The following is a 21,540-nucleotide window of genomic DNA, read 5'->3' on the forward strand; positions in this document are numbered from 1 at the left end:
AGTACGCACTCGCACTCACTTGTTATTAAATTCCAAAATTTTATATGCCAAATTAGTAGTCAACACCCGAAATTTTTAGTGGTACGAGCATTTACAACAACTCAGCCGATATTCAAATCACTAATTATGCTTTAAATGCTTTAAATACATTTTTATTTGCTCGTTAAACAATTATGCGTAATGTATGTATATCTGTATGTCTGTATAAAATATTCTTCAAAAGGCTTCATAAGCACACAGCAGGGCACCTTCCCTTGGCAGTGGACATGTTTGGCATTTAAAATTTTTATATTATTTTTTTTTATATTCTAACTGAGTACACTTAAACTTTATGCTGTCTACTATTTTTTGTCGTTTTATTGCTAGCCAGTTGCAGCGCTGCTATCTTTATCAGCGATCATAAACAATGCCTCGCATTTTGTCTACAAATATGTCACGATAACCAGACTAAATAGTGGCGCTTTCCTCATTTGGCGGCATTTAATGTTCAATTAATTGTGTGGTTTAACTTATGGCTAATTGACTACTATAAATGGAAGATGGACTACATAAGGAAAATTATGTCATAAATGTACCAAGAATTTCGATATCCATCAACCAATATGAGGGCTTGAAGCTGCGATATTATTTAGGGGTATTCAACGAATTCTTTAATGCTCGATTAAAATCTAGAATAATTAAGTCTAACTAATATTGGTTTTCAAAGGAAAAGCCAGATTAATTTTAAAAACAAAATTGTTTATCTAAGCGGGTTAAAGCCTTGAAATAGTTTTCAGAAATTGATTATTAAATTTGCGTTCTTAGAACTAATAATCTCGTCGTAATCTTTGGAGTTAGTAGATTAACAGTGAAAATATCTTTTCTTTAAAATATGTGTTATTAGATATACTGTTGATTTCCTCGGCTTCTGATGACCAAAATACGAAAAATATTATTATCTGTTATAAAGGGGTTTTCAAAAGGGACCCTTAAATAAGTAGACCGATAGAGACAGCAAATGACGTCATATTCTTTTCCGCTCTTTTGAGATTTCTCTTAAGCAATGTTTGACATTTCATCATGGAAAGATATACGAGTTGAATTTATTACAATTTACTATCGAAATTCGGAGTCAATGACCTCAACTTTAAGAGCGCCTACGTAGGACGATGAGGGTCATTTCTGGCTGAATATCTTTGTCAATATCAATCTAAATATGCGTTATTGGTCAGGCAGCAATACACACGTACGCCCGGAGTCACCATTGCATACCGAAAAAATTACGGTTTGGCGAGATTTATAGGACGGCGGCGTCATTGGGCGGTAATTTTTCCGTGATAATTAAGACCAGCACGTTACTATGAATGGGAATCTCTACCGCTCAATGATAACCGAATATTTTTGGTCCGAATTGAATGATATGGATTTGGACAATATGTGGTTCCAACAGGACGGCGCCACAAGCCACACAGCGAATGTCACAATCGATGTTATGGAAAACCAAGTTTGGTGAACTTATTATCTTACGAAATGGCCCAGAATTTCATTGATATCCCAAACCTTTTTAGTGCTCTTATTGAAAAGCCCTTTACTTATCCAAATTAAATTAAAAATTTGGATATAAAATTAAAATATTGCAACATGAAAAAATCAGAAGGAATCCAAATTGTATTATATAGGAAATAGGCGTTCACCCATTTTAGGGACATAACATTAAGATATCAAGAAAATGTTATGTACCAAATTTGGTTGAAATTTGTCAATTAGTTTCTTTTTGTAGAAAATATGGGCCCAAATCTGTCGTGAGTGTGTAAGTCACACTAATTCTTTATACAATTTCTTTAGTGATAATGACCAAAAATAGAATGTGGGCATGCCAAAAATATGCGCTGAATGCACGATGTGTTTTCTGCAGCATTTGTGGCTTCTTGTTATCAAGCTAATTTTGATAATCGTTAGTCAAGTACATTACTAATCATACATGTGTACTATATGTAGATTATAGTAATTAGACTACAATCAAGTTTCACTTTTAGATTGTTAGAAGTAAGAGTTTAAACATACCCACGAGTATGTAAATGTGTTCAATAAAATATTTATAAATCTATAAATACAAACATTGCTCCATTGATTAAAATTGTTTTATTATGTCTGTATGTATATTTTTTTAAATTTTGATTGAATTTAACTAGAACCTTCATATGCAATTTATAGTTATCAAAAAAATACTTTTCCACAGCAATCAATCACCGTATAACATAAACACACCCAAACAAACGTGTATAGTATGTAATGAAACGGTAAAAAATGTGTTTACTTTTACAAAATTGATTTTTATTAGCGTTTTTCGTTTGCGTGTTGAGTGGTAAATGCGAATTGAAATTTAACTGGAGCAGTATAGAGGTCAAGTGCATTTATGTTATGTTTGAGATATTACATGACGATATGTACATACTATACACTTGATATTATATATGCCGTTACGCACCGGCGCATATTTCAGTCTTCGCACCCATTCTTACAACCATATTTATTATGTATGCATTGTGTATGCTTCCATAATTTCAGATTTCAATTACAAGGCGTTTCGTGGCTGTAATAAAGTTCGACAGAATTTTCGTGAACTTGTGCTTAAATTGACTGAAATATGTAGTGTGCATACTATGAGTACTTTAAATGCAGCAACAAATTATGTAAACAATACTGTTTAAGTGCTGGGGTGTATAGCTATTTTAACATTTATAATGTAGTGTTAGATATTTTGGTATTTGAAATTATTAGCAAAATGTAATAACTTTTTAGTGTTCCTTTGGAATCAATTGAAGAAAATTTTCCAAAAGAAGCCCAAATTCTGAATGAAAAAAATGGAAAAAAAATATTGAGAAACTTAAATGTTGTAGTGGATCATAAACTATCGGGATTACTTATCATAACTCAGAAGAACAGCCAATACTTTCAAACAGCCAGATGTCACATATGAATATTAGGCGAATTTCTAAACAAAATTTAAAAAGAGTTATAGTTATGTGGAGTTAAAATTCAGCTGTCTGTCTGAACGTCCGTCTGTGCAAGCTATAACTTGAGTAAAAATTGAGATATCTTAATGACTGAGTACACGTGTTTCTTGGCACCATAGGAAGGTTACCAAATGGGCGCAATCGGACCACTATCCCGTTCACAACATGGTGAATGCAATTTTTTTGGAAAAGTGGGTGTGGCTCGCCCCTACTCAGTTTTTTGTGCATATGGTTTATCAACCAATCTCACTAGAGTCATTTCCTTTGAACATTTCCTTATACAGTCTAAAAATGGAGACAATCCGATTGTAACCACGCCTACCTCCCATACAAAGGTTATTTTGAAAAAAGCTTTAATTCAGTAAGAAAAACCACTAGAAACCTTAAATTTCATGCTAATAATTGGATGGCAAATAAGGGCATTACTCAAATTTCTATACACTTATGGGTCAAAAATCATATCTCAGGAACTACTCGACCAATTTGAAATGAAATTCGGTTCATAATATATTCCAGGCTCCCAAATGATATCCAATGAAAATAGTCTAAATTGGTTCACAACCACGCCTAATTCCCATATACTAGAACTTTGAAGTCGATCTAAATCGTTTGCTTTACAATATATAAAGTAAGCATTAGTGAAGATATCGGAACAGAAGTTTGCACAAATACTTTGTAGTGTTGCATCGCCCTTCTAAAAATCTTAAAATTGGACCATAAGTTTTTAAGGTCTCATGAGGACCTCAGTGCTTCAAATAAATTTTTTACCGAATATAGTTTAGTCTCTCAGAAATTTGAAGAAATTCAGAGGGAATATTTTCTTCTAATAATATCTCTCCGTGCCAAAAATTAGTGAACTCGGGTCATAACTTTCCCTAGCTCCCATATACCTAACATTAGGGTTTTCAAACTTACAATGGACTTTATATCATATATATGCCGAATATGTGGGCCAAATTGTGTGTTATATTAATAAAATTAAATAAATAAATTGCGAGAGTATAAAATTTTCAGGTACACCTGAACTTAGCCCTTCTTTACTTGTTGTCAGATAATTTCCTCAAAGAAAATTCAATTCATCTCGTCATAAAGATATTTTTCTTATATACCGTTAGGTGAACAAATCTAATATTCTTTGTGCAGCATGTTGCGTTAGTATTAAAATAATATATATTTCATTGTGCTTGGCGCTTAAGAGCTGCGCAAACGATAGGTATATAGCATTGGCTAATGTTTATTGCACTTCAAAGGAATGACAATAGAATAAATGAGCTTCGCAGATATTTTGAAGCAACAATAACAATAACTAGCAAACAAAATTATCGCTGAAATGATTTGCAAGCAAGCGAAAACATAAATTAATTCCAGTTTTCAATTTGATGGAATTCCATGCAACGACGTCAGCAGATAATGTAGTGTCTGCGTTTCTTCTGCAACAGCAATAGTTTTTTTTTCTATTTATAAATTTATTTTTATTTTTGGTTAATGCAAAAAAGTTGAAATATTCCAGTATGCAAAATGAGTTATGTTTTTTTTTTTTTTTTGAAAATTAAAGCAACACTGATGATAAATGAGATCATAATTATTTAAGATGCCATATTAAAGGAATTAATGTTTGACAGCAGCGGAGAGGAGGGAGTGCTACACTTTTAAAAAATAATGCAAATGCCAGCAGCTAATCGACTTGAATTAAAAATTAGAAAAAAAAATAAAAAGAATATTTAAAAAATATATTAATTATTAAAAATAAAATTTAAATTCACCCAAAGCAAAAACTAACCACTCAAGATTTCAGCAAACAAATTTGGCATTGCAGCAACAACCACATTGAAAATAACAATTTACATTTGTTAAAAAAAGTTTGGCTAATTTTTGATGCTTTATTCGCATTCACAATCAATCAAACCATCAAAACCGTCAATTATTTGAATAATGCTGCAGTCAAACAGGTACTTGAAACAATCAACGAGACACTTAGTGGGGCAGTGGGTAGCTGAGTCAATGATTTAATTGTTGTATTTGCCAAAAAATATATGTACAAGAAAAAATAATAATAAATGAAAAACATGAATTCATCAGTCCACTCACCAGCGAATAAATCATCTCATATATTGGTTGGCAAATATCTCCCTTCCGAGTTTTTGTCTTTTGAATTTCGCGGCTATGTATAAAGCGCTACAGAGCTCGTATCTGCCAATATGCAGACGAGTAAGCATGAGTTCACTAACGCCGAAATTCAAGCTATCTTAAAATTTTCCTTCAGAGGATATGGAAGCCCGGATGGCAGCTTTTTATCGCATCCACCATATAGCACGGATATAGGGCCAAGTGATTACTATTCCTGTCCATGGCGAACGCCCTTGGTGGTGTAAAGTTGAACTCAAAAGAGGCTTGTGAAAAGTGGCTGTCCGAGTTCTTCGCAAATAAGGAGAGGGCTTCTACGAGGGGAGTATTATGAAGTTATTTGAACTAAATCACTGTAACACTTTTTATAAAGAATTGAATAATGAGCAAAAAAGCGGAAGCGGATATTTGCCAACCTAAGTAAATTGCCATATTAAGAAAATATTTTTAGAAATCTTGGATATCCTCTTCTTTTCAATGGTATTTTCTCATGTTTAAAACTCTTACTGTAAGAGAAAATCAATTTAGAATTATGTAGTATTAATAATATTGAATATTTCTACTTAAATATTTTATAATTGGTCTCAAAATTTGGTTCTACCATAGTTTATTTTTTAGTTAAATATATATTCTCACAAACTATTCAATTAATTTCAACTAATTTCTTGATATAGAAACCCTATGAAGCATCATTAGCTTAGCTTACTTTCTATAAATCATCATTTCGAAATCCATCAGTTACTTTTACCTAACTGTATGTCAATCGTCGATCATAATAAAAACAAGAAAAAACGTTAACTCCGGAAGCTAATATACCCTTCACTTGTGAATTTCTTTTAGTAACTATGTGTTTAAGCAAATCTAAAGACGTAAGAAAAAGTAAGTAAAAAAAAGAAAACATTTTACTAATTCTTTTTAGCCGGGTTGTTTGCTAGAAACATTAAGGTTTATAGTTAACCGATCTGAACAGATTATATCATTACCTTAAGCAGTAATCCGTGTCAAATTTCGTGAAGATACTACGTCAAATGCGAAAATTTTCCATACAAGCCACTGATTTCGAACGTTCGGTTTGTATGGCAGCTATATGCTATAGTGAACCGATCTGAACAATTTTCCGGAGATTAAATTATTTCTACGAACAATAACTCACACCAAATTTCGTGAAGATATGTAGTAAAATGCGGAAGTTTTCCATATAAGCCCATGATTCCGATCGTTCAGTTTGTATGGCAGCTATATGATATAGTGGTCCGATATCGGCAGTTCCGACAAATGAGCAGCTTCTTGAAGAGAAAATAACATCTACAAAATTTCAAAACGATATCTTAAAAACTGAAGCACTTGTTCGTATATATACAGACAGACAGACGGACATGGCTAAATCGACTCAGTTCAACATACTGATCATTTATATATATACTTTATAGGGCCTCCGACGCTTTTGGGTGTTACAAACTTCGTGACAAACTTAATATACCCTGTTCAGGGTATAAAAAACACTTCCGGCTGGCTGGATACCGCATTTATTTCACATGAATTTCCCATTTGAATTCGCAAGCAATAAAAAATGTTAAAAAAAGTATTTCTTGAAAGTCCAATATAGCGGTGAGTAATGACGATTGAATTAAACGGAACAACCCTTGTTGCCAACATGCAGCCCAAATAAATTGCTGCAAAAAATAGGGGCCTTTAGGCTGGAATTTATTATATTTTCTTCTTGGAAATCTCATGTCTTAGAAAAAATACCCTTTATAATGAATTTTTTTCCCAATGGAAGGTTCTCCAAGTGATGTTTCCGTTAGTGTTAATAAGAAATAAGAATAATCAAAAACAAAAAATTTTCTTCTTTGCAAAAATATCGAATAATGTAAATTTTATTTTTTTTTTCAAATATATTACATAAGAATAAAAGGTGTTTGACCTTCACTCCGGCGTTTCGTATAACACAATGACCCAAATAAGATCTCAAAATATTTAGCAAAATTTCACTTGATGACGTCAATCGCGCTTTAGTCGACCTCTAGCAGTTCCTGAGCGCAAGTAAATATTGTTAGTAAACATTTTCCTATGTATTACGTAAAATTGCACAATCACATTCTTAAATACAAACATAACTAACTAATAGGGAAATTTTTTATTTTAATTTTAAATTACATTTAAATGCCACTGAATCACCGCTAAGTGCATACATATGAACTTCATATACATGCAAACAAAAATAAATTATAATATTATAAATAAAAATATTTTTTTAACCGCGTCGATTACAATGACGTCGTTCATTTTTAATAATCATAAATATTAAACATTCGCAATATGAAATAGCTGTATAAACATACATATGTTTGCATGAATTCGTCACCCATAGCAACTATGAGTAGTCAGTATGCATGAGTGCTATTGATAAGTACTTTGCGAATATTTTGCAATTATTAAACTTAAGTAAATGTTTGTATGTATACTGAAATGCATAATTTTGAGGTGTGTAACAGTTAACATACAGTTACTTACTCATGCATATATATATATAATATAATTTCGATTTCTGACTGCCATTTTTCACGCCTCATTCAGGCATTCAGCGCATTACTCAGTGATTACTTGATTACTGTGAAGTGCCATAATTCGTTTTTTATCGTTTTGCAAACACACAGTTAATCTCTAATTATCTTTTCTCAGCAACTGATAAGCTGCAACTTAGCTAGTTGTTATGATATGTGGCACAGTTAAAGCATAAACAACATTATTTATGCAAATTAAATGTTTTCGGAATATTAAGAAAACTGTGAAAATATTTTAATACCTTAAAGCAAAGGAATTTTTACTACATTCACTTACTTAAAATGTTGTTTGTTTCAGTTTTAGTCTAATTGTAGAATCTAGCAGAAATTAAAAGTACTTTTTTTAAGCAAACAACTTTTTTTTCTTAAAAGATGTTCTTTTTGTTGTTAAAATATAAGAAATAAACAAATTTCAGTTGCACAGTAGTAAAATCAGGTAGTAATTGTTATATTTATACCCTGAACAGGGTATATTAAGTTTGTCACGAAGTTTGTAACACCCAAAAGGAAGCGTCGGAGGCCTTATAAAGTATATATATAAATGATGAGTATGTTGAACTGAGTCGATTTAGCCAAGTCCGTCTGTCTGTATATATACTAACTAGTCCTTCAGTTTTTAAGATATCGTTTTGAAATTTTGTAGATGTCATTTTCTCTTCAAGAAGCTGCTCATTTGTCGGAACTGCCAATATCGGACCACTATATCATATAGCTGCCATACAAACTGAACGATCGGAATCAAGGGCTTGTATGGAAAACTTCCGCATTTTACTACATATCCTCACGAAATTTGGTGTGAGTTATTGTTCATAGAAATAATTTAATCTCCGAAAAAATTGTTCAGATCGGTTCACTATAGCATATATATATTGAAAAGTTCTACATTTTACTACATACCTCCACCAAATTTGATGTGAGTTATTGCTCATAGAAATAATTTAATCTCCGAAAAATTGTTCAGATCGGTTCACTATAGCATACAGCTGCCATACAAACCGAACGATCAGAATCAATAGCTTGTATGGAAAATTTTCGCATTTGACGTAGTATCTTCACGAAATTTGACATGGATTACTGCTTAAGGTAATATAATAATCTCCGAAGAAATTGTTCAGATCGGTTAACTATATAACCTTAATGTTTCTAGCAAACAACCCGGCTAAAAATAATTAGTAAAATGTTTTCTTTTTATTTTACTTACTTTTTCTTACGTCTTTAGATTTGCTTAAACACATGGTTACTAAAAGAAATGCACCAGTGAAGGGTATATTAGCTTCGGTACAGCCGAAGTTAACGTTTTTTCTTGTTAATTACTCATATGTGTTCAAAAAATAACGGAAATTGTTAAATTTAGAATTTCACGGGTTTGAAGACTCCAATTGTCAATTTCAAAAAAAAAAAAAAAAATATGCCATTGAAAAAATCAATTCGTTACACGCATAACTAATTGCAAACAAAAAGTGTAGACAAGAGAGCGCTGATTACGCTTACTCATCTTGCTAGGCGCTTAACAGTCTATATACGCTTACAGGTGTGCCACCCCCAATGCGTAGTCCGCCTTATTTGGGAAGCTCAATTGGCATCGCTTGCGTTAAAAAGAAATATTTTTTTTTTTTTGCAATAACCGTAAATGATATACAAAAGGTAATAATTTAGGATTTTATAACCAGTGAGTAGCATAAGCGGAATATTAATTTTTTGTTATGAAAAAATTATTTTTTTTTAATGAAAAAAGAAAAGAATTCAAAAAAGTATAAAAGTATTATAATTAAAAAAAATATTTAAAAATAAAAAAAAATTTAAAATAATAAAAATATTTTTCTTTACGCAATTTAGGGTGCGAACCCGCGCCTTTACATGCCATTGAGCCCATAATATCACAAACTCTCATACATATAAATTGCTGTGAGTCAACAATAACAACACAGTGCTGTTTAAATTCTCTCTGATAAACACTCTCTGCTAACTTAACTAACATAGCAAATGTTAAACAGCCTCTGTTACATATACTGTTATGCAGTTAACATTGTTTACTCATTTCCGATCGCTCACATATTTTATTAACTTTTTTATTTTTGTTACAATTTGCTTTTCACTTTTTCTGCCAAACATTTCTGTTACTCATACTCATATTAGTACATATGTTTGTATGTCTGTCTGTGGTTTAGTTGAGTGTGGTGCGCGGCGTTTGCATTAGTTTGTATTTGTGCTTTACGCCAACTTTTCTTGCGCTGCAAATTCGCTACTGAATTCAGTTGATATCGAGCCGCGATCGCAGTTGGTACGCGAAAAAGTTGAAGACTCGCGAAATTGAATTTTTCTTACAAAATTTGAAAAAAAAAATAAAAATCATTATTTGGCGCGCTTAAGAAATTCGAAAAACAATATATTTAAATTTAAGTGAATACGAAAGAGAGTTATTCATTAAATGAACTTGTGTTATAACGAATATTAAAGCATTATTAAGAAGTTTTGGAAAAAGTTAGTATTTATTGTGAATGCATTAAATAATAAAAAAAATTATTTATTTAAAAAATATTTAATATTTTTTTTTAAATGTTGTATGTGTTTCTGCTGCACAATATGGTGTATTAAAATTTTTATATAAACTTTTTTTCAAATACAAATTTTTTAAGGAGTGTATGGTTTGTTGGTATAAAAGTAAGACTTCGAAATTTTTGAGTAAGCAATGGAAGTATTAGAAGTAGATTAAAATTGAAAATTGAAATATAAATTTTTTTATAAAAATATATTTTATTCAAATTATTCAGAATTAATTTGAATTAATTAACAAAAAAAAATATTTTAGTAATTTTAAGTAAATCAAAAATATATTTAATTATTTAAAATGTATTTCAAAAAATATTTTTTTATTAAAAAAGTTGAAGTATGATTATTGAGGTCACACTTTATATTAAATTAGTTGGCTACTGTTTTTTTGATATTTTAGTGAAAATTAATATTTTTTTTTGAAATATCTAAAATTGTCGAAATCAAAAACAATTCCAATCAAAAACAAAAATCTTACAATTACAACAAAGCTTCTTATGTTAAGCGTATTTCACGAAATATTATCTCCTAATCTCCACTTATTTTATTCAAATTTCATATAACGGTTATTTTTAAAGGTGTCATACGCTTAACTTGAAATATCAAATTTTTATATTCGAGTTTCAAATGTAAATATGAAAATATAACCCTTTGTATATGTGGCTGAAACTAGAAGGTAGTAATATTTCGGTTTTTTCTGATTGAAAATGTGCATACTTGTGTACAGGCTCTAACCATTGAACTATGAACGACAGCTTATTACTATAAGTGCAAATTGAGGTGCAATTTATTCTTCTCAAACTGTAAAGAAAAAAAGCCGAACCTAAAATCAATGTAAAAACACGGTCTTGGATGTCTAAAAATTATTTTTACGTTCGTATTTTTACAGTTATCAAGAAAAATATGCTGCCGCTTACAGTACCGTGTTTTTTTCGAATTTTTAAAACTGATATTTCGAAGCTTTATTGCGAATTAAAGTGAGCAAAATTAAAAAAAAAATAATTTTTTTAATAGTGTCAAAAATGGTCATACTTCACTTTAAGATTTTTTTAGAATTTCTTCAAAAGCATGCAAAAATAAACAAATTGTCATTTACATAAAACAAGGAAACTCCACTTCCTCTTAAATAGCTGAAACTGCAGAAATTAGCTAATGTTCCGTCTCAAAAATTTGAAAAAAAAAATGTTTTTTTTCGCTCGTTCTTAAGTCATTGCCTGCATACTGTACATGCACACATGCTAATAAACTCGCTAATTCTGCTTGGTCAACAAAGAATTGCAACAAATTTCAACATAAATACTCAAATATACAAGCACACACACAGATATAAATATGAGACACAAATTGCAATTACAGCAATACACAGACACACACACACATACAAACAAACACAACTCAAATTGTGTGCTGCCCCTGACATTGCATTACAACATGTTTTTGGCAGCTCGTTCACTTGCAGCGGCAATAATTATAGTAAATCTGTTAATTCGCATATTTAATAAATGCAATACATACAGACGGAAAATTAATATACATCTGTGTGTGTGTGTGTGTCATATAAAAGATCATTGTCCCTAGAATGGCATATAGCCATAACAATACTGTAAGCAAAAATTACAAAAATACAAACAAAAAAAGTGTGAAAATGTTGGCAACAACGGCGACCACAACAAAGCGGCAGCAAAATTTTTAGGTGTTAAAAATTATAATTAGTTTCTTCGAAAAGTAATCTCGAACTGAACGATTTTCAGTTTTACATTTTGTAATGGCGTGTGAAATTGGAAAATTTTGTGGGATTTATTTTTGGAAATCTGGAAAATGGTTCATAGAAATGTTATAAAAAGATTATAGTGCAGCATTGAAAATTATTTGTTGTTACTCTGAAGTTTAATGCAATAAAAAAAAAAGAAAAAAAAAAGAAAAAAAAAGAAAGAAAAAGAAAAAAAAAAAAGAAAAAAGAAGAAACGAAAAAGTATATAGGAGCGCAAGCAGAAAGTTTAATAAAGAAAATGAAAATAAATACATACATATATTCAAGTAAATATTGCAAATATTTCATTTTTATGGGCAATTTGCAGCGTTGCAAGTCCATAGGTCGATTTAAATTTTAATTTTTGTTACGTGATCGTTCATTGATATTTTTTCCACAAAAAATTATAATATAGAAACCAAATATGATTATTAGGCACCTTAGTATATGAATTATAAAATTTATAAAAAATATTTCTTTAAAAAATCTATTTTTTAACATTTTTTATATTAATTAAAACTTAAAAACTTTATGCATATAAAATATATATTTTTTTTTATTTTTTTTTATAGTTTTCCTTAATGTTAAATATAGCATAAAATAGAAGGCATATAATTATGGCTTTATTTACCCTTTATCTCCAGGGAATCACCTATTTAATATAGGAAAATTATTAATTACATATATAATATTTGCGGCGTATATATAAAAAATAATATATTTACTCCAGTTAATACGGTAATTAATGCGAATATGGTTTTAGCACTTAATGCATGCTGTTGCTATTAATTTACTTTTTATCTTTATGTTTGCAATTAATGCATGAAATTAGTATTCAAATTCATTATCTTATACATTATGTGTGTGATAAGCAGGAATTTCACGGTCGATCGTTTGCTGATGCAATTGTAGCTAGTAGATAGCAGAGGAATGTGGAACTAGATATTTGTTAGCATACAAACATACATAGATGGATATATATAAAATATATATGTGTTGTCGAAAATTTCAGTTGTGAGTACATAAATGTGTGTATGTATATTTAATACGAAAAAAATAATTAATAAATATGTATTTATTAATTTTCAAATTTTTGGAAAACATTTAAACATTTATTTAAAGAAAAAAAAATGCCAAAATTTATACAAATTAAAAAAAAATTAGTGAAAAATTTCAATTTGAAATTTTAGAAATTTTTTAAAAATTTATTTTTTTTTTTAATTAAATAGTGAAAATTTTCAATTTGAAATTTTAGAAATTTTTTTAAAAATTTATTTTTTTTTTTAAATTTATTTAAAAAAATTAATTGAAAAAATCCGTTTAGTTAAATTTGTTCAGTTTTCAATTAAAACAACTAATAGAAATTTTTTTTATTTATTTAAAGGAAATAAATTAAAAAATTTATTTAAATAAAAAAAAAATTATAATTAATTATAAAATTGGTTTACTAATCAATTCAAAATTATAGAATATGTTATTAAAAATTATTTAAAGGAAACAATGAAAAAATATATTTAATAAAAAAAATTAATTGAAAAACAAATGAGTTAAATTTGTTTAGTTTTCAATTACAAATTATAAAAAATTGTTTAAATTTTTTAAAGAAAAAAGAAAATTGCAAATTTATTTAAATAAAAAAAATTAATGTAAAAAAACTTTTTTCAATTTCAAATTTTAAAAATTCTTAAAATAAAACAAAATTAATTACATTTTCATATTTTATTTATACCCATGAATAAGTTCATTTTTTTATTTATTATTTCATCTACTAAAAATACAATTTAAAATATTTTTTTGCTAATTTTAAAATATACGAAAGTAAAAAATTAATAAAATGTATTAAAATTACAAAAAAATAATAATTAAAAAACAAATTAGTATAATTTCCTCAATTCTCAATTTAATATTAAAGACAATTTTATATAAATTTAATAATGGAAAAAATTACAAATTTATTTATTGTAAAACAAAAAAAAAACTGAATGTAAAAAGATAGATAATTTTTTTGAATTTTCAATTTCAAATATTAGAAATGTTTAAAGTCAAACAAAAGTAATTACATATTCATATTTTTTATACCCATAGTTAAGATAATTTTTTAGATTTTTATTTGTTATTTAAAGTACCAAAAAATACAATATTTTTTTGTGAGAATTTTAAAATATACGAAAGTATATAATTAATAAAATTTATTTAAATTATAAAAAAAATAATAATTAAAAAAAATAGTAAATTTTGTTAAATTTTTAATTCAAAATTATAGAGAATTTTATAACAATTTTTTCAAGGAATAAACAATTTTTTTTTGTATTTATTAAAAAACTGAAATTTTTCAATTTTAAATTTCAAATTTTAGAAATTTTTGAAATGAAACAAAAAACCATTAGTTATATTTTACAATTTTTTTTTATAAATAATTTAAATTTGTCTTGTTTATTTAATATTTAAACTATAAAAAATACAATTTAAATTTTTATTTGATAATTAATTTTTTTTGAGAATTTTCAAAAGGTAAAAAATACAAATTTTAAAAGTCTTTCTAAGCACCCATCGCGCTTCAATGAGAAATCGAATTCTCATCAATTTGGCAAACGAATCACGCCTGTAATAAACTGGTAAACAAAAAGAAAGTGCAATAAAAATAGCGACAAACAATGAAAATTGAAAGTGTAACACTAATAAAAAAGAAAAGATTTAAATAAAAAAAACTACAATACGAAATATATTATATATAAATATATATATGTACATACATAGGGGGAAATGTGCCAAATAAAATTTAGAATTGATGATGGCTCTCTTTTGTTGTTGCAACTGAGGGATATGTAGATATATAGCAGACATTTTATTTAATTTTTTTGTTTTTCAATATTGAATTCATATTTATTGTGCAATATAATTGATTTTTATTTTTTATTTCTTTTTATATTTTTTAACTTTTTTGCATTATTTTTCATATTTTTTATAATTGTTTATATAATTTTTAATCCTAATTGTATTCAATGTGTCATAAGCTGATTTAAGCTAATTTGTCGTGAAACATATTCTTTAACTTTTTTTTAGATTTTATTTTGCATTTTATTAGATAATTTGAGAAAGCTGATTTTTGCTGTTTTTGTTCAGTATAACTTAGATTAACCTGATTGACTTAAGTCAACTTAACGTATTATCATCAAATATTAATAAATTCAAACCATCCCATAAAATTTTTGGCTATAAAAGTGTTCTACTAAAATATTATAATAAATTTATTTATTTTTATGGTGTTCGTTTTTGTATCCGTTGTTTACTAGCAATAAATTAATGCCCTGCTAATCCGCCAGCTTTGACTTTCTATTCGCTAGAGATTTGTTTTCTGAAATTTATTAGAAGCACCTAGAAGCTAAATCTGAATGCTATAAATTGCCAATGCTATGTTTAAATTAGACGCTTGCTGAGATGTGACAAATGCATGACACAAGTATTATTTTCAAAACAACGGGTTTCTCTGCATAGCTAGAATAACTGATTTTTTTTAACAAACGCATAAAAAAGCAAGAAATGCAAAAGCAATAAATAAAATCAAATATATGTTATGTAAGCACATACATGTATGTATGTTTGTATATATATTTGAGTTATAGAATAGTTCTATAAGAAACGCAAAACTAATCCAGTTGTTTGAAACGCTTGTGTGCGCAGGCGCAAATGCAGGTGACGCTGCTGAATTGTTAGAATTTTCAGCGCGCGATTTTTTTTATCGATTTTATTTTATACATTTTTTTTTAATTTTTTTTTAATCATCTTGTTGCTTTTTGCTCGTCTTTGCAATGTTGTCTCGCAGCTTCTGCGCTTTAGCTTAATTCACATATAAAAAAACAAAAAAAATTCTTCGCTTATCTACGCAGCGTAAATCATGCAAATTAATTTCTTTCCAATTAACTTTTAGTTTGTTAAAAATCGAATAATTCATGAAGATAATTTCTTATGCAAAAAAATTAGAATTTTTTGTCGAAAAAAATAACATTTCAGCACAAACATGTTTTTTTTTAACAGCGATGACATCATTTCGCGCTGTGCGAAAGGGTTTCTATGGGATATACTGCTGTTTTTTTATTTGAAATTCTGCTTGATTAGAGTCTACAAAAAAGTGAAAAGAACTAGCAAAATTTCGTAGAAGGTTCAATTTGAGACTTGAGACCCATAATAAAATTCTACTTCAAGAACTGTTGACAAAAACAGAGAAAATGAAAAAAATAACTAAATAAAACAAGTAAGGAAGGGCTAAGTTCGGGTGTAACCGAACATTTTATACTCTCGCAATTTATTTATTTAACTTTATTTATATTATATAATACACAATTTGACCCACATATTCGTCATATATATTGTATAAAGTCCATTGAAAGTTGGAAACCCTAATATTAGGTTAGAGGCACCGAGGTCCTCATGTTCGATTAATGGGGCCTTGAAAACCTATGGTCCGATTTCGGCGATTTTTAGAATGGGGCTGCCACACTATTAACATAGTATTTGTACAAAGTTCTGCACAGATATCTTCACTAGTGCTTACTTTATATATTCTAATGGAAACGATTCAGATTGTCTTCAAAGTTCTGGTATATAGGAATTAGGCGTGGTTGTGAAGCGATTTGGCCTATTTTCACAACATATCATTGGGATGTAAGGAAACTATTACAAACCAAGTTTCATTGAAATCGGTCGAGTAGTTCCTGAGATATGGGTTTTGACCCATAAGTGGCCGATGCCACGCCCATTTTCCATTTTGTAAAAAAATCTGAGTGCAGCTTCTATCTGTCATTTCTTATGTGAAATTTAGTGTTTCTGACGTTTTTCGTTATTGAGTTAACCCACTTTTAGTAATTTTCAACCTAATTTTTGTATGGGAGGTGGGCGTGGTTATGATCCGATTTCTTTCATTTTTGGACTGTGTTAGGAAATGGCTAAAAAAACGACTGCAGAAAGTTTGGTTTATATAGCTCTATTGGTTTGCGAGATATGTACAAAAAACTTAGTAGGGGGCGAGGCCACGCCCACTTCCCCAAAAAAATTATATCCAAATATGCCCCTTCCTAGTGCGATCCTTCATACCAAATTTTTTTTTTTTTACTTCCATAGCTTTATTTATAGCTTAGTTATGGCACTTTAAGTGTATTCGGTTTTCGCCATTTTGTGGGCGTGGCAGTGGTCCGATTGCGCCCATTCGAAAGCAACCCTCTCACGGTCCCAGGGAATATGTGTTCCAAGTTTCATTAAGATATCTCAATTTTTACTCAAGTTATCGCTTGCACGGACGGACGGACGGACGGACGGACAGACGGACGGACAGACATCCGGATTTCAACTCCACTTGTCATCCTGATCATTTATATATATATAACCCTATATCTAACTCTTTTATTTCTTGGTGACACAAACAACCGTTATGTGAACAAAACGAGAGTATAAAAATATTATAAATATTTAAAAAAAATTTAATAGAATTGAGAAAAAATTAAAAATTAAAAAATAAAAATTTTTTTTTAAATATTAAATATTTTTTTTTTTAATATTAAAAAAATTTAAATTCCAAAAAACTTTTTTGTACCATTTTTTTAATCGATTCTCTGCGCACGCCATCTCGCTTTCTTGGTATTTCTACGCTACCCTTTCGATTGCGAATTTTTCGAAACACTTTTTATCTGTCATCTAGGCAAGAGCAATCAGTGCGTGGCGTTGAGCTTTGCAGCTACCTAGCCACATATGTACATATGTACTATGTTCAACTGCGACTTACAGGCAGACAAAATAAAATCAATAATGCGGTTACGGTATCGACGAAATGTAGCTTTCATTAGTTATTCAAGCGTATGCTTATATACACTACATATAAAAAAGGCGGTGTGTGTGTCTTCGCATAATCTGGTTAGTAGACAAAACAGCGTTCTATCGCTAATGCTGATCGCATTAAGAACATTTCATTTTGCGTTTTTCTATTTTTATTCGCTTAATTTTTGCTTTTGCAATTTATTTGTCTGTGTCTATCGCCACAACAACAACACTGTCAACTCACTTAACCGGTTCGCTTGCCACACGACTTGTGCTGTTTTTGACATTACCCACGCATAGGCGCAAACTACAGTACTTCAATCAGCTGTTTTTGTTTTTGTTATTGTTTTGTTATTATTTTCATTAGATATACTTGTATTGTTTTTTGTTTACAGTAATCAAGCAGGCGAAAATTGAATTTTATATAAACTGGCTAGCATTTAAACTGGATCTCGTTTTTCGTTTGCTATGCGGAAATCATAAGCATTCTCAGCAATATTAGATTATGTAATCGCATTTTTTTTTTTGTTTTTTTTGCATGAAAACATATCTTTCCACTTAACTAATTGAGTGCTTCATTATAAATATTTATATGAATTAGGCGCCATCAAGCAATTAAAAATGTATGTGTCGGTTGTCGTGGCGTATGAGCAACATTCGGTATAATGAAAAATATAATTTCACTTCCCTTGATTAAATTTTATTTTTTTAAGAGAAATATATTTAATTTTCTTATTTTATTTAATAGAAAGGTAATAATTGCGAAATTAAGAAATTATATTTCATGAATTAAAATAATTTTTTTTGCCAAAAAGGTTAATTTTTTGAGTCGTAAAAATATAAATATAGACCAAGCAGATGCGATAAACAGCACTTTGGGAATTAAAAACTAGCTTTAAATTAGTTAAATGCATTATTTTACATTTTTTACAGCCTTTAAAGAAGTATATGTAAGTTTGTTTTACTATCAGTTCGAAAAGGCTTTGATGACGTCACTAAATCAGTGCCTTCTTATTTTGTTGTAATTACTACTAATGTTTATAGAAAACCCAAAATAGAATGATTGGAGACATATTAAAAAAAAAAACAAAAATTATGAAAAATAAAATGTTAAAGTTCTTAATATTAATATTAATATTAATGGAACCCTAATGATTTAAATTTTATTTTAATTATAAAATTATAATACAGTGGAACTTCCATAACTCGAAATTCTCCATAACTCGAACTCTTAAATTGGCAATAGAAGTCAAATTTCATTCATTTTCTTCCATAAATCGAACTTTTCGACCAGGGCATAATACAAAAATTAAATTTTACTATCGACGCAGTAATTTGAAAGAAGTTCCACTGTATTTAAATAATTAATTAGTTAATATATTTTTTATATAAAAAATTTTATTTATAATTTTTTGTTAATTTTCTAAATTAATTTTTTTATATTCTTGCTTTTACCAATTTAATTACACCCACAATTATATTTACTTTTCAATTCATGCAAATCAGCATCTTTATCTCAAGTTATAATTTTTCACCAAACAAGCAGCGTGCAAAATAAACAAATGCAATTAATATGAATTTCGAAAACTCGGAAGAGTAATAATTAAAAAAAAAAACCAAAATAAAAACGCACCCACATTTACTTTTTTATTATTCTTTAAAAACAAAATTACAAACATATATGTGTTATTATATACGCCTAGTAACCCCCTCTGCGTTGCATAGCACAAGAATTGCCGCCAATGTGTCTGCTGTCAACAAACGCAATTCAACACAATGAAGAAGCAAATAAATAAATAAATACCAACCAAGACAACAAGCCAACAAAATAGGAAAAAATTAAAAATAAATAAATAAAAGAAGCAAATAAATAGCAAATAAATGAGCGGTTAAATGCGGTCACGAAAATAGGAAATAAAATCTTATCAGCAATGCAAAATGTAGAACCACGTACAAAAGTATAAATATAAATATAAATATATATACATATATATATATATATATATCTACATACATATATGTCTATTTGTGTGGAAATGAAAATGCAATTAAAAATGTAAAACAAAGCAAAAAAGTGTGATAAAGTTTATTTTCTTATTATTATTGTTTAAATGAAAGTGAAACACGTAAACTAAGTATGTGAAAAGCTAATAACAAATAGCGAAGCTTTGAAGGGCACCAACGTGAATAGCCAATACTTCTTCACCTGATCATACTTTTGCAACAAGCAAGATAAAGAATAAAGATTAATGTATTGTTGTTGTAATTTTTATAACGAGGGTGCAACTTTTCTAATATTTTTTTATAAAGAAGACGCTTTTTGGTATTAAAGAACTTTCAAAAGTGACAGCTGTCAATATAAGCACCTTTATTTGACATTCGCGTTCAGTATACTTTGATAAATTACTGTTCAAAGACAATAATGTTAAAAATCAATATTTTGACCTTCAAGTCAACTTAACCGAAGCATTTGAAAATATTTGAAAAGCAAACAAAGTCTCCAGACTCCAAATCATATTTCTCAGTTTTTTATTTTTAGTTGAAGAACCAAAGCTTTAATAAGAGTCTCCAGGCACCCGTAAGCTGAAGGGTGCGAAAAATAGTTGTCCCTATTTTTTTAAAACTGAAGACGAAAGCAAAATTACTGTCAATAGTTGCTGCTAGACATAAATAATTGACGATACTTTGGTTCCTTGTACCGGTATCAATTGCCTAAATGCATGCTAATAGAATAGTTGCAACAGTAGGAACTAATTATTGGTAATCGACTCATTTTAAGAAATTGACCAAGGTGGTCAAGGTTGTTGTTATAAGACCGCTTGGCTTTTTATTTCACAATAATTCAATGCTAGCGAGCATATAACAGTTCTTATCAATATTGCCTTTTGATTCCTAACACCCGTATGGTTCTAAAGCTGGTCATTCTGCAATCCCTCGTCATGAGAGGACATATAAGGCCCATTGAGAGGTTAGGTGGGTTTCAAAGGGTTATTTACAATTTTTTTTTATACTCTCGCAACAAAAGTTGCTACGAGAGAGTACTAAAACTAAACGAGTTAGATATAGGGTTATATATATCAAAATGACCAGGGTGACGAGAAAAGTGAAATTTTGTGAAATTTTTATTAACTAATTCCGAAAACTCAGCCGTTGGCATCTCATCTCCCATATCGTGTCAAAAAAAAGGTCTGGCAGTGGACATCATAACTCATAATTGGTTCATCTAAAATCAGTAAACCAAACATATTTCGATAGTGCATGGATAAATCTAGTTAATGAACGAAGGAAAAAGGAAAACAATTAAATTTGAATTTTTGTCATAATTTTAACCAAAAAACTGACTTTTTTGGTAAAATGTTCACCATATATTGACTCGAAAAAAATAGTTATAATAACTATAAAAAAATCTTTCTCTTTGAATTATATCCCTCATTCTTTGATTTGATATTTTTGGATAACATATTTCACTATTTCATAAGACAAAATTGAAAAAAATCGAAATTTTGAAACTCTTCTAACCCCTTAAAGTATTCTAACCGTTTAAATATATACGAAAGGATTACTGTAGGAGCTCATTAAAGGAGTCTCTATTATTTAAGCTTTCTCTAAACGGCTGATATATTTAATTTGTAGCTTTTACACATCAGAATTACTCTCAAAACACAAAAATTACGTAAAAAAGGAAAACGAAGCTCGATAATTAGAATCCTGTTTCATATAAAATATGGTTCCACCAAAACTTAGCACT

At 28.9% G+C, this 21,540-nt stretch overlaps 1 protein-coding gene across 3 annotated transcripts in view; it reads left to right on the forward strand.

The window, feature by feature from the left end:
* Tinagl1_2 (tubulointerstitial nephritis antigen-like) overlaps nucleotides 1-21,540 on the forward strand; it is an 82,429-nt gene that overhangs the window by 55,821 nt on the left and 5,068 nt on the right. Inside the window, exon 1 of one of the 3 annotated variants that reach the window (XM_011193487.3) lies at nucleotides 9,929-10,165. The exons of the other annotated variants lie outside the window; for them this stretch is intronic. The gene's annotated coding sequence lies outside the window, so the exon portion shown is untranslated. Of the gene's footprint in view, nucleotides 1-9,928; nucleotides 10,166-21,540 lie in introns of those variants that run through there. 3 annotated transcript variants of the gene reach the window in all.

This window comes from Zeugodacus cucurbitae, chromosome 6 (assembly GCF_028554725.1).
Source record: "Zeugodacus cucurbitae isolate PBARC_wt_2022May chromosome 6, idZeuCucr1.2, whole genome shotgun sequence".
Taxonomy (NCBI): Eukaryota; Metazoa; Arthropoda; class Insecta; order Diptera; family Tephritidae; genus Zeugodacus; species Zeugodacus cucurbitae.